Below are 14,040 nucleotides of genomic sequence, written 5' to 3' on the forward strand. Positions count from 1 at the left end.
AAATTCGCCACAACAAGACCAGCTCTACAGGAAATACTTCAACCTGTTCTGCACACTGACCACCACAATGGATCAGCAGCAAAGTCAGAACTCAGAAATTAAAGGACAGAACCTAACCTCCACACTGATGCAAAAGATAAAACTAAGCAATGGACTCTCACCAAATAAGATGAATAGAATACTACCACACTTATCAATTATCTCAATAAACATTAATGGCTTGAATTCCCCACTGAAGAGACATAGATTGGCTGACTGGATGAAAAAACACAAGCCATCCATTTGCTGTCTGCAAGAAACACACCTGGCTTCAAAAGACAAATTAAAGCTCTGAGTCAAGGGTTGGAAGACAATTTTTTCAGGCAAATGGCATTCAGAAGAAAAGAGGAGTTGCAATCTTATTTTCAGATTCATGTGGATTTAAAGCAACTAAAGTCAAAAAAGACAAAGATGGTCACTTTATATTGGTCCAGGGAAAAATACAACAAGAAGATGTTTCAATTCTAAATATTTATGCACCCAATTCAAATGCTCCCAGATTCTTGAAACAGACCTTACTCAGTCTGAGCAATATGATGTCTGATAATACCATCATAACAGGGGACTTTAACACTCCTCTTACAGAGCTGGACAGATCGTCTAAACAGAAATTAAACAATGATATAAGAGATTTAAATGAGACCCTAGAACAACTGTGCTTTATAGATGCATATAGAACACTCCAGCCCAAAGATAAAGAATATACATTCTTCTCATCAACCCATGGAACATTCTCCAAAATTGATCATATCCTGGGACACAAAACAAATATCAACAGAATCAAAAGAATTGAAATTTTACCTTGTATCTTCTCAGACCATAAGGCACTAAAGGTGGAACTCAACTCTAACAAAAGCGCTCGACCCCACACAAAGGCATGGAAATTAAACAATCTTCTGTTGACTAACAGATGGATGCAGGAAGAAATAAAACAGGAAATCATTAACTTCCTTGAGCATAACAACAATGAAGACAGAAGCTAACAAAACCTGTGGGATACTGCAAAAGCAGTTTTGAGAGGAAAATTCATTGCTTTAGAGGCCTATATTCGAAAACAGAAAGAGAGCGCATCAACAATCTCACAAGCCATCTCATGGAATTGGAAAAAGGAGAACAATTGAAGCCTAAACTCAGTAGAAGAAAAGAAATATCCAAAATCAAATCTGAGATTAAAGAAATTGAAAACAAAAGAATCATTCAGAAAATTAATGACACAAGGAGTTGGTTTTTTGAAAAAATAAATAAAATAGATAAAGCATTGGCCAGACTAACGAGAAATAGAAAAGTAAAATCTCTAGTAACCTCAATCAGAAATGATAAAGGGGAAATAACAACTGATCACACAGAGATACAAGAGATCATCTCTGAATACTACCAGAAACTCTATGCCCAGAAATTTGACAATGTGAAGGAAATGGATCAATATTTGGAATCACACCCTCTCCCTAGACTTAGCCAGGAAAAAATAGAGCTCCTGAACAGACCAATTTCAAGCACTGAGATCAAAGAAACAATAAAAAATCTTCCAACCAAAAAATGCCCTGGTTCAGATGGCTACACTCCAGAATTCTATCAAACCTTCAAGGAAGAGCTTATTCCTGTACTGCAGAAATTATTCCAAAAAATTGAGGAAGAAGGAATCTTCCCCAACACATTCTATGAAGCAAACATCACCCTGATACCAAAACCAGGAAAAGACCCAAACAAAAAGGAGAATTTCAGACCAATCTCACTCATGAATATAGATGCAAAAATTCTCAACAAAATCCTAGCCAATAGATTACAGCTTATCATCAAAAAAGTCATTCATCATGATCAAGTAGGCTTCATCCCAGGGATGCAAGGCTGGTTTAACATATGCAAGTCCATAAACGTTATCCACCATATTAACAGAGGCAAAAATAAAGATCACATGATCCTCTCAATAGATGCAGAAAAAGCATTTGATAAAATCCAGCATCCTTTTCTACTTAGAACACTGAAGAGTATAGGCATAGGTGGCACATTTCTAAAACTGATTGAAGCTATCTATGACAAACCCACAGCCAATATTTTACTGAATGGAGTAAAACTGAAAGCTTTTCCTCTTAGAACTGGAACCAGACAAGGTTGTCCTCTGTCACCTTTACTATTCAACATGGTGCTGGAAGTTATAGCTAATACAATTCAGCAAGACAAGGAAATTAAGGGAATCCAAATGGGAGCAGAGGAGGTCAAACTCTCCCTCTTTGCTGACGACATGATCTTATACTTAGAGAACCCCAAAGACTCAACCACAAGACTCCTAGAAGTCATCAAAAAATACAGTAATGTTTCAGGATATAAAATCAATGTCCACAAGTCAGTAGCCTTTGTATACACCAATAACAGTCAAGATGAGAAGCTAATTAAGGACACAACTCCCTTCACCATAGTTTCAAAGAAAATGAAATACCTAGGAATATACCTAACGAAGGAGTTGAAGGACCTCTATATAGAAAAGTATGAAACTAACATCTTACAACCACCTAATCTTCATTAAACCAAACAAGAACATACCTTGGGGAGAAAGACTCCCTATTCAATAAATGGTGTTGAGAGAACTGGATGTCTACATGTAGAAGACTGAAACTGGACCCACACCTTTCCCGACTCACAAAAATTGATTTAAGATGGATAAAGGACTTAAATTTAAGGCATGAAACAATAAAAATCCTCTAAGAAAGCATAGGAAAAACACTGGAAGATATTGGCCTTGGGAAAGACTTCATGAAGAAGACTGCCATGGCAATTGCAACAACAATAAAAATAAACAAATGGGACTTCATTAAACTGAAAAGCTTCTGTACAGCTAAGGAGACAATAACCAAAGCAAAGAGACAACCTACACAATGGGAAAGGATATTTGCATATTTTGAATCAGACAAAAGCTTGATAACTAGGATCTATAGAGAACTCAAATTAATCCACATGAAAAAAGCCAACAATCCCATATATCAATGGGCAAGAGACATGAATAGAACCTTCTCTAAAGATGACAGACGAATGGCTAACAAACACATGAAAAAATGTTCATCATCTCTATATATTAGAGAAATGCAAATCAAAACAACCCTGAGATATCATCTAACCCTAGTGAGAATGGCCCACATCACAAAATCTTAAAACTGCAGATGGTGGCGTGGATGTGGAGAGAAGGGAACACTTTTACACTGCTGGTGGGACTGCAAACTAGTACAACCTTTCTGGAAGGAAGTATGGAGAAACCTCAAAGCACTCAAGCTAGACCTCCCATTTGATCCTGCAATCCCATTACTGGGCATCTACCCAGAAGGAAAAAATTCCTTTTATCATAAGGACACTTGTACTAGACTGTTTATTGCAGCTCAATTCACAATCGCCAAAATGTGGAAACAGCCTAAATGCCCACCAACCCAGGAATGGATTAACAAACTGTGGTATATATATATACCATGGAATACTATTCAGCTATTAAAAAAAATGGAGACTTTACATCCTTCGTATTAACCTGGATGGACGTGGAAGACATTATTCTTAGTAAAGCATCACAAGAATGGAGAAGCATGAATCCTATGTACTCAATTCTGATATGAGGACAATTAATGACAATTAAGGTTATGAGGGGGGGAAAGCGGAAAGAGGGATGGAGGGAGGGGGGTGGGGCCTTGGTGTGTGTCACACTTTATGGGGGCAAGACATGAATGCAAGAGGGACTTTACCTAACAATTGCAATCAGTGTAACCTGGTTTATTGTACCCTCAATGAATCCCCAACAATAAAAAAAAAAAACAAAAACAATAGAAGAAAAAAGAGAAAGGATGGGGGTGAATAAAAGGGAATATTGACAAAAAGAAGAGAGGCACAGAAAGAGGGAGACAGGAAGAATATAGGTGTACAATAGGGTACCTTGACCCAACTTTAAAAACCCCCAACCTCTGCGGGTGCTGGGTTGGGTGATTCCTTTGAGGTCAGAAGCTCTTTGTCAGCCGGTTCAGACACAGTACCCAAACTCCAGCAAGTTAAGAGGAAAGACAAAAATGCTATAAATCAAACCAAAACAAGAAAACAGAAAACTTTATGGGATAAAATTGGGGGAAAACCCAAATAATGGGGGTAGAAACACTAGCAAAAATGAAGTTCTAATTGTTAAAGAAGGCAACAGTGGAAAATTATATTTAAACTAGAGAAATGGAAGAAGGAAAAGAAAGAAAAAATAAAGAAAAATCTAGAGGGAAAATGTTGACATTAAAAAACAAAAACAAAGCAAAGAAGTATATGTATCTTGCTGAATATTGTCTGGGCAACAGGTGATCTTCTGGGGTATAAGATGTTACTCACAATGCTGATACAGCTATACGAGATGGAGACTGGAGGCCTTTGCTGATTTCTGAAGTATCACCTAAATCTCTCCTCAGCTTGCTTAAACGTCACTTTAAACTGTTAATCTTGGCTAAGCAGAAGCCTTCTCAGGAAAGCGCTTGTCACTGGGATCACTTCTGAAGTGGCTATCCACTTACCCAATCTCCCCAAACTGGTCTCACTCTATGCCCCTGAGGGCCAGGGCTGTAAGACATCTTAGTCCCCATCTTTAGGCTGCTCAGTTGCTAGATTACTTGCCAAGGTCTCCCTCCTGATCCTCACTCTGTGACCTTAAGGGTAGAGCTTTCCAGGGCAGTTCTTCCACAATGACTCTGTGGCCCACAGCCAAACACTATTAGCTCCCTACAGCTCAGTGGCGCAGTCAGGGGCCCTAGACAATGCTTAAAGTCCTCTGCACTTGCACCCAAGTTCTGCCAAGATATTTCAACTGAGTTCCAAGTCCAAAAAAACAAAACAGCTCACAGGTAAGGCCTATCCAGTTTGTAATCTCACTGCTGCTATACTTATAGCTGCCGGCAAGATTAGACTGAATGAACACATGCAGACACTTGCTAGTTCTCCACTGCTTTTGTCCTCCTCATGGGGTCCAGAAGTCTCTCGCTGACTCCCTGTGTCCCTGCAGGGCTGTTTCTGTACAGATCTCACCAGCTGGAGTTGCCTGGAGTCTTCTCTCCCTAGTCTCACAGTGCCCAGTTGCAAGGAAGCTGTTACTTGGCTGCTGTCTTACTCCTCCTTCTCTTGTCAAGTTTTCACTAGTGATGTGTACTGTTATTTTTTCACTTCCGAAAACATAATACCAGGTCACCCCACTCTTACTGAATTTAAGTTGGCAAGCATACATTTATTGTAAAAGTGTAAAATGTTTAGTATTTGTGGGTGGTTCTTTAGCACTGTGTGGATGTCCTGTTCCTCAAGAAATCCTACTCACTAGCTTTAGCTTACATTGCTGATCTTTTGAACCAACTGTTGCCTTGGGGATGCAAAATTATAATTTTCCAAACACCTTTTCTTTTACTTTTATTAGCTGACATTCTCAAAAAAAAAACAAAAACAACAACAACAAAAAAAGAGCTTTTCCTTATTTATTCCCCTTTGTCTTTGAATTTCATTATGGGCTCATGGATTTTTATGATCTTTGTTTTTTTTTGAGACAGAGTCTCACTTTGTCACCTTCTCTAGAGTGCCGTGGCATCAGAGCTCACAGTCTCGAACTTGGGCTCAAGTGATCAAACTTGCCTCAACTTCCCGAGTTGTTGGATCTACAGATGTGGGTCACAAGGCCTGGCTAGTTTTTTTTTTTTTTAAAGACAGGTTTTGCTCTTGCTCTTGCTCAGGCTGGTCTAGAACTTCTGATCTCAATCAATGTACCTGGCCTCCCAGAGTGCTAGGATTACAAGCGATAGCCATTGTACCTGGCCATGGTCTTTGTTTTTGAAGCTCTACATGTCCCAAATTTGGCCCATAAGAGGATGAATTTTGTTAAAAGGAAACTATAGAAGCAGTTTCTAATTCAGATATTTATTAAAAGATGTATCCAGTAGAAGTTAACTTTTCAAATACTAAATTTCAGATGCTAAATTATAATGCAGCTGAAGTCTCTTACTATGTATCTTTTATTCTGTCTTGGAAATATTCCTGTTTCCTATTCTTCACATACCTGTTATTTCTAGCAAGTCTTTTTATCTTTGGAACATACCAAATGATTTCTCCATAGCTTATAAAGGTCACATCTTTTAGCAAGACATCAGACAACCATTTTTTTTCTTTTAACAAGACATCTCAGGACATCTCAGAGATGTCTTTTTCTAGGACATCTCAGATTATTCTTCAAAAAGTAGAATTGCTAGTCTTTTATTATTCATATTTTTTATATGCAACCAGTCACTGCTTTGACTAGAATTTCTTTGATTATTTGTCTAAATCTAAGCCAGCTATGAGTGAGGGGATGATCTCACTATTTTTTCTAACACTGTGATCCAGTCTTTTGAGGGCATGGCTATAGGGTAATTGTGTAAGGCAGCTGTGACCCACAGTCAGTTCTTGAATCATTGCCAAGTTGGGAAGGGAACACTGTCTGAAAACTATCTTCTGAGTAATTACATTTCAGGCGACAGAACACTGAACTAACAGAAGCATGAAAAACAGGATTTTCCGACAACCCTGGGTGTATTCTAGTCCACTGCTTCATTTCCCTGGAGCTGGAAGTTGTACTGCACTTGGAAAATTGCATTTTGTTTATTATTTTTCAGCTAATGATAAAATAGCTGCTATTGTTACAAATAGAAGAGCTCTTTAAAATATTTTCCTTTATTAAAAAAAATTAAATTTCTTCATTGTCAAAAGAAAAATATATCTGAGCATTTAAAAAACTCTTTTCCCCCAATCCTCCCCAAAGCATGCTCTTCAATAAATTTGGTGTATATGTTTCCATACTCACATGGACATGCAACTATATAGCCTTTGTAATTTAAAATGAAGTTCCAGCTACATGTTATTCTATGACTCGCATCCTTCATTTCTTGGACTGGTATGCAGATACAATTCCCAATCTTTTTAAAATGGGATTCTAAGTATTTCCTCACTGAGAAAAAGACAGCAGATTTTATGGGCTACTTGAATTTGCCCTGCTTAGAAAACGTCTACTATTTAGCTACACAGCGCTGCTCAAGTGCTAGACATCTGCACACATACTGCTGTAGTCCTTTCTCACGTGTTTTTTTTTTTTTTTAGAGACAGAGTTTCACTCTGTTGCCCTCCATGGAGTGCTATGGCATCACAGTTCACAGCAACCTCCAGCTCTTGGGCTTAGGCGATTCTCTTGCTTCAGCCTCCCAGTAGCTGGGACTATAGGTGCCCACCAAAACTCCCGGCTATTTTTTGTTGCAGTTTGGCTGAGGATGGGTTTGAACCTGCCACACTTGGCATATGGGGCCGGTGCCCTACTCACTGAGCCACAGGTGCCGCCCTGTTTTGTTGTTTTGTACTGACAACTCACTTCCAGTGGGGCTCTGTCCAAGGAATCTAGGGAGTGTGGGTTAATGATTTTGCCATGCAGAGAAATTCTGTTTCTTTCCACCGGGTTCCTCAGGGATATTGCCAGGCTGGACCACTTTTTAAGTTAATTTATCTACTTTGGTGTCCTCTGACTACAGAGACAGTATAAATTCAGATACTAAAAGTATGAGGACAGGCTTTGGTTACGTGTTCTCAAAGGAGACCTTTCCCAAAGCAGAAAAATTTTCTTATTGTCATCCTAGGCCAGTAAGTGAAGTTTTTCCCTGGTCCAACCTTTTACTAAGGGTGTAGCCCTTCAGTGGTCTCAGGACCACAGGACAGTCTCAGTCGCAGATGCTAACCTGTAAGGGCCAAGTTTTTGTTCCTGAGTGACTGTCAAAACCAAAGCTCCTTGTTTAAGGAACCACCAACCTCTCCCCCTATTCTCCTGGGGTAGCCCAGGCTATACTTATGGAATGTTTGTTGATAGTTTATCCACCATTTCTAAATGTTTCACAGTGAGAAGATCAGGTTCTCCAGTCCCCTATATGGCTGGAAACAGAAACCATAGACCTACCCATTGCTTTTGTCAATAGTTGGATGTTCCTCCCCCCACACTTTGGTACAATTTTATTGAAGTAAAATTGAAGTACACATATTTGAATTGTATAATTTGATCAGTTTTGACACGCGTATACACCAAAGTGACTACCGCAATACAACAAACATTTCCATCATTCTCAATAATTTCCTTGAGGTCCTTTGTAGCCCATCTCTTCTTCCACTCTGTCCCCTGGGCAGCCACTGATCTGCTTTCTGTCACTACAGATTGCCTTGTATTTCTAGAATTCTATATAAATGAAATTAAATAGTGTGTTCATTTGTTTTGCCTGAATTTTTCATTCAGCATAATGATTTTTAGGTACACCCATGTTGTTTCATGTATCAATAGTTCATTCCTTTTTATTGCTGAATTATGTTCTTTCCTGTGGATATATAACAATTTGTTTATCCGTTTACCGATTGATGGACTTTTGAGTTATTTTTAGCTTGAATCTATTACAAATAAAGTGCGATGAACATTCATGCCCAGGTGTTTTTGTGATCAGGTATCTTTGTTTCTCTTGGGTAAATACTTAAGAGTGGAATGACTGGGTCTTAACATGAGTGTATGTTTAACTTTTTGAGAAATTCCAAAAATGGTTTCCAAATTGGTTGTACCATTTTGCCTTCCTCTCACAGCTATAAGGGTTTCATTTGCAGGGCCAGGCGAGGTGGCTCATGCCTATAATCTCAGCACTCTGGGAGGCCAAGATAGGCAGATTGCTTGAGCTCAGGAGTTGGAGACCAGCCTGAGCAAGAGCAAGACCCCTTCTCTACTAAAAATAGAAAAAACTAGCTGGGCGTTGTAGTGGGTGTCTATAGTCCCAGCTCCTCAGGAGACTGAGGCAAGAGAATCACTTCAGGCCAAGAGTTTGAGGTTAAATGTGAGCTAGACACCACGGCACCCTACCCAGAGTGCCACAGACAGAGTGAGTTTCAAAAACAGAAAAAAAAAGAAAAAGAATTTCAATTGCCCTGTCAGTACTCGGAATGATTGGTCTTTTTAATTTTAGCCAGTCCATTTGTGGGTAGGGGTATCTCACTGTGGTTTTAATTTGCGTGTCCTGACAACTAACCATGTTGAACATCTTGTCCTGTGCTTACTGACCATCTGCATATCTTCTTTGTAGAAGTGTCTATTAAATATTTTGTCCATTAAAAAAATTATGTTGTTTGAATTCTTGTTATTAAATTATAAGAGTTCTTTTTTTTTTTTTTGTAGAGACAGAGTCTCACTTTATCACCCTTGGTAGAGTGCTGTGGCATCACACAGCTCACAGCAACCTCCAACTCCTGGGCTTAGGTGATTCTCTTGCCTCAGCCTCCCGAGTAAGCTGGACTACAGGTGCCTGCCACAACGCCTGGCTACTTTTTTATTGCAGTTTGGCCGGGGCCAGGTTTGAACCCGTCACCCTTGGTATACAGGGCTGGCACCCTATACACTGAGCCATGGGTGCCACCCAAATTATAAGAGTTCTTTATGAATTCTCTGTAAAAGTGAATCTTTTCTCCCAGCCTGTGGCTTGCCTTTTACTCTTTTAGTTGTGCCTTGTGAATAACAAAAATTTAAAATTTTGATTGTTGAATTTTCTACTTTTTCTTTTATGGTTCACAATTTTGGCATCCCATCTAGGAAACTTTTGCCTAATCCAAGGTTGCAAAGATTTTCAGCTATGCTTTCTTTTAAAAGTTCTTTGGGTTTTGGTATTATATAGGACCAATATCAAACTGTCTTGATTTCTGTAGCTTCGCAGTAAGTTTTCTTTTTAAATTAACTCATAGCTGTGTACATTAATGCAATCATGGGCACCATACACTGGTTTTATAGACCATTTGACATATTTTCATCACACTGGTTAACATAGCCTTCCTGGCATTTTCTTAGTTATTGTGTTAAGACATTTATATTCTACATTTAGTAAGTTTCACATGTACCCTTGTAAGATGCACCGTAGGTGTGATCCCACCAATCACCCTCCCTCTGCCCATCCTCCCCCCTCCTCTCCCCTCCCTCCCCCTCTTCCCCATATTCTTAGGTTATAACTGGGTTATAGCTTTCATATGGAAGCCATAAATTAGTTTCATAGTAGGGCTGAGTACATTGGATACTTTTTCTTCCATTCTTGAGATACTTACTAAGAAGAATATGTTCCAGCTCCATCCATGTAAAGAGGCAAAGTCTCCATCTCTCTTTAAGGCTGCATAATATTCCATGGTGTACATATACCACAATTTATTAATACATTCATGGATCGATGGGCCCTTGGGCTTTTTCCATGACTTAGCAATTATGAATTGGGCTGCAAATAAACATTCTGGTACAAATATCCTTGTTATAATGTGACTTTTGGTCTTCTGGGTATATACCTAGTAGAGGAATTATAGGATTGAGTGGCAGGTCTATTTTTATTTTATTTATTTTTTTTGTGGATTTTGGCCAGGGCTGGGTTTGAACCCACCACCTCCAGCATATGGGACTGGCGCCCTACCTGTTTGAGCCATAGGCACTGCCCGCAGGTCTATTTTTAGATCTCTAAGTGTTCTCCAAACATCTTTCCATAAAGAATGTATTAATTTGCATTCCCACCAGCAGTGTAGAAGTGTTCCCTTTTCTCCACATCCACATCAAAATCTCTGGTCTTGGGATTTTGTGATATGGGCTAATCTTACTTGTCACATCTCATTCCTGACACCACTTGCCAGGGCCCAAGACTGGCCAGGTCTCTGGTGGGCTTAACTAGGTTCCGGACGCAGACAACTAAGTTATCTTGCTCAGGTCTGTTAGGTGCTGGAGGGCTATATACTTTAGCTGGAGAGACAGAGAGACAGTCTTAGAGTAAAGCAGTTTTCTTAGAAAGATAGATCTTAGATTTCAGCAGAGCTTGGTAATCTTCAGCAGAGAGATGCCGTGCTGGCGTTCTGCAGGCAGAAGAGGAGACAGAGTCAGAGTAAGCAAGTCCGTGATAGAATGTGCATGCTCCCAACTGTCTTCTCCTCCAGTCTAATATAAGGCAGATCTCGTGCCTCTCAACACCACAGGTGTAGAGACTGCCAATTCACCACTGCTCTCATCTCGCAAGCTCTCATGCTTGTTAGGAGAGCTAAATCCCTCTCCATGCCCTTTCCACCAAGGTGTTCCATTATTGAGCTATACAGGTATTTCTTATAACTCTCACTCCTCCTAGCCATAGGCTATACAGGCTGTAACACTTACTGGAGTTAGATGATATCTCAGAGTAGTTTTGATTTGCATTTCTCTGATGATTAAGGATGATGAGCATTTTTTCATGTGTCTGTAATCCATGCATCTGTCTTCTTCAGAGAAGTTTCTCTTCAAGTCCCTTGTCCAGCCTGAGATGGGATCACTTGTTCTTTTCTTGTTAATGCGTTTGAGTTCCCTGTGGATTCTAGTTATTAAACCATTGTCAGAAACATAACCTGCAAAATCTTCTCACACTCTGAGGGCCGTCTGCTTGCTTTACTTACTGTGTTCTTGGCTGTGCAGAAGCTTTTTAGTTTGATCAGGTCCCAGTAGTGTATTTTTGATGCTGCTTCAATTGCTGGGGGTGGGGTGGGGTGTGTCCTTCTTGTAAAATATTTGCCCAGGTTGATTTATTCAAGAGTTTCCCCTGCACTTTCTTCTAGTATTTTTATATTTTCATGTCTTAATTTTAAATCTTTAATCCAGTGAGAGTCTATCTTAGTTAATGGTGAAAGGTGTGGGTCCAGTTTCAGTCTTCTACAGGTCACCAACCGTTTCACCCTGCACCATTTGTTAAATAGTGAATCTTTTCCCCACTGAATGTTTTTAATTTAATTCTTTGGCTTGTCAAAGATCAAATAACAGTAAGTAGCTGGATTCATCTCTTGGTTCTCTATTCTGTTCCATACATCTACCTCTGTGTTTTTGTGCCAGTACCATGCTATTTTGATCACTATAGATTTATAGTATAGTCTGAGATCTGGTAGCGTGATTCCTTCTGCTTTGTTTTTACTTCTGATAATGTCTTGGCTATTTGAGGTTTTTTGTGATTCCACAGAAAACGAATATTATTTTTTCAAGATCTTTAAAGTATGACAGTGGAGCTTTAATAGGGATTGCATTAAAATTGTATATTGCTTTGGGTAGTATGGACAATTTAACAATGTCGATTCTTCCCAGCCATGAGCATGGTATGTTTTTCCATTTGTTAACATTTTCAGCTATTTCTTTTCTTAGAGTTTCACAGTTTTCTTTATAGAGATCTTGCACATCCTTTGTTAGGTAAACTCTCAAATATTTCATCTTCTTTGACACTACTGTAAATGGAATAGAGCCCTTGACTGTTTTTTCAGCTTGACTATTGTTGGTATATATAAAGGCTACTGATTTATGGATGTTGATTTTGTAACCTGAGACACTGCTGTATTCCTTGATCACTTCTAAGAGTTTTGTAGTAGAATCCCTGGTGTTTTCCAGATATACAATCATATCATCTGCGAAGAGCAAAAGTTTGATCTCTTCTGACCCTATATGGATAACTTTGATAGCCTTTTCTTCCCTAATTGCAATGGCTAAAACTTCCATTACAATGTTAAAGAGCAGTGGAGACAATGGGCAACCTTACCTGGTTCCTGATCTGAGTGGAAATGATTTCACTTTAACTCCATTCAATATGATATTGGCTGTGGGTTTGCTGTAGATGGCCTCTATCAGTTTAAGAAATGTCCCTTCTATACCAATTTTCTTAAGTGTTCTGATTATGAAGGGATGCTGGATATTATCAAAAGCTTTTTCTGCATCAATTGAGAGAATCATATGGTCTTTGTTTTTTAATTTGTTTATGTGCTGAATTATACTTATAGATTTACATATATTGAACCAGCTTTGAGACCCTGGGATAAAACCGACTTGGTCATGATGTATAATTTGTTTGCTGTTTTGCTGGATTCTGTTTGTTAGGATCTTGTTGAATATTTTTGCATCTATATTCATTAGTGATATTGGTCTATAATTTTCTTTTCTTGTTGGGTCTTTTCCTGGTTTGGGGATCAGGGTGATGTTTGCTTCATAGAACGTGTTGGATAGTCTTCCTTCTTTTTCTGCATTTTGGAACAGGTTGAGTAACATAGGTACTAATTCCTTTTTAAAGGTTTGGTAGAATTCTGATGTGAAGCCATCTGGTTCCGGGCTTTTCTTTTTAGGGAGATTTTGTATGGTTGATGCTATTTCAGAAGTTGATATGGGCCTGTTCAACATTTCCACTTGATTCTGGCTAAGTCTTGGAAGGTGGCATGCTTCCAAGTATTGGTCAATTTCCTTCAGATTTTCATATTTCTGAGAATAAAGTTTCTTATAATATTCATTAAGGATTTTTTGAATTTCAGAGGAGTCTATTGTTATTTCGTCTTTGTCATTTCTGATTGATGAAATTAAATATTTTACTCTTTTTTTTTTTTCTGGTTAGGTTAGCCAAAGTTTTATCTATTTTATTGACCATTTCAAAAAACCACCTTTTTGATTGATTGATCTGTTGTATAATTCTTTTGTTTTCAATTTCATTTAATTCTGCTCCAATTTTGGTTATTTCTTTTCTTCTACTGGGTTTGGGGTTGGAATGTTCTTCCTTTTCCAGTTGCTTGAGATGTCCCATTAGGTAGTTAACTTCCTCTCTTTCTGTTCTCTTGAGGAAGGCTTGCAGTGCTATAAATTTCCCTCTTAGGACTGCCTTTGCGGTTTCCCAGAGGTTCTGATAATTCATGTCTTCATTATCTTTTTGTTTTAAAAATTTCATAATTTCCTTCTTAGTCTCATCTATGACCCAGCTATCATTCGGCATAAGGTTATTTAACTTCTATGTTTTTGTATGAGTATGCAGATTCCTGTTGTTACTGAGTTTGACTTTTATTCCATGGTGGTTTGAGAAGATGCAAGGAATAATTTCTATTCCTTCAAATTTACTGAGGTTAGACTTGTGAACTAAGATGTGATCAATTTTGGAATATGTTCTGTGGGCTGATGAGAAGTATGTGTATTCAGTATTG

Source organism: Nycticebus coucang, chromosome 9 (genome assembly GCF_027406575.1).
Source record: "Nycticebus coucang isolate mNycCou1 chromosome 9, mNycCou1.pri, whole genome shotgun sequence".
Lineage (NCBI taxonomy): Eukaryota > Metazoa > Chordata > Mammalia > Primates > Lorisidae > Nycticebus > Nycticebus coucang.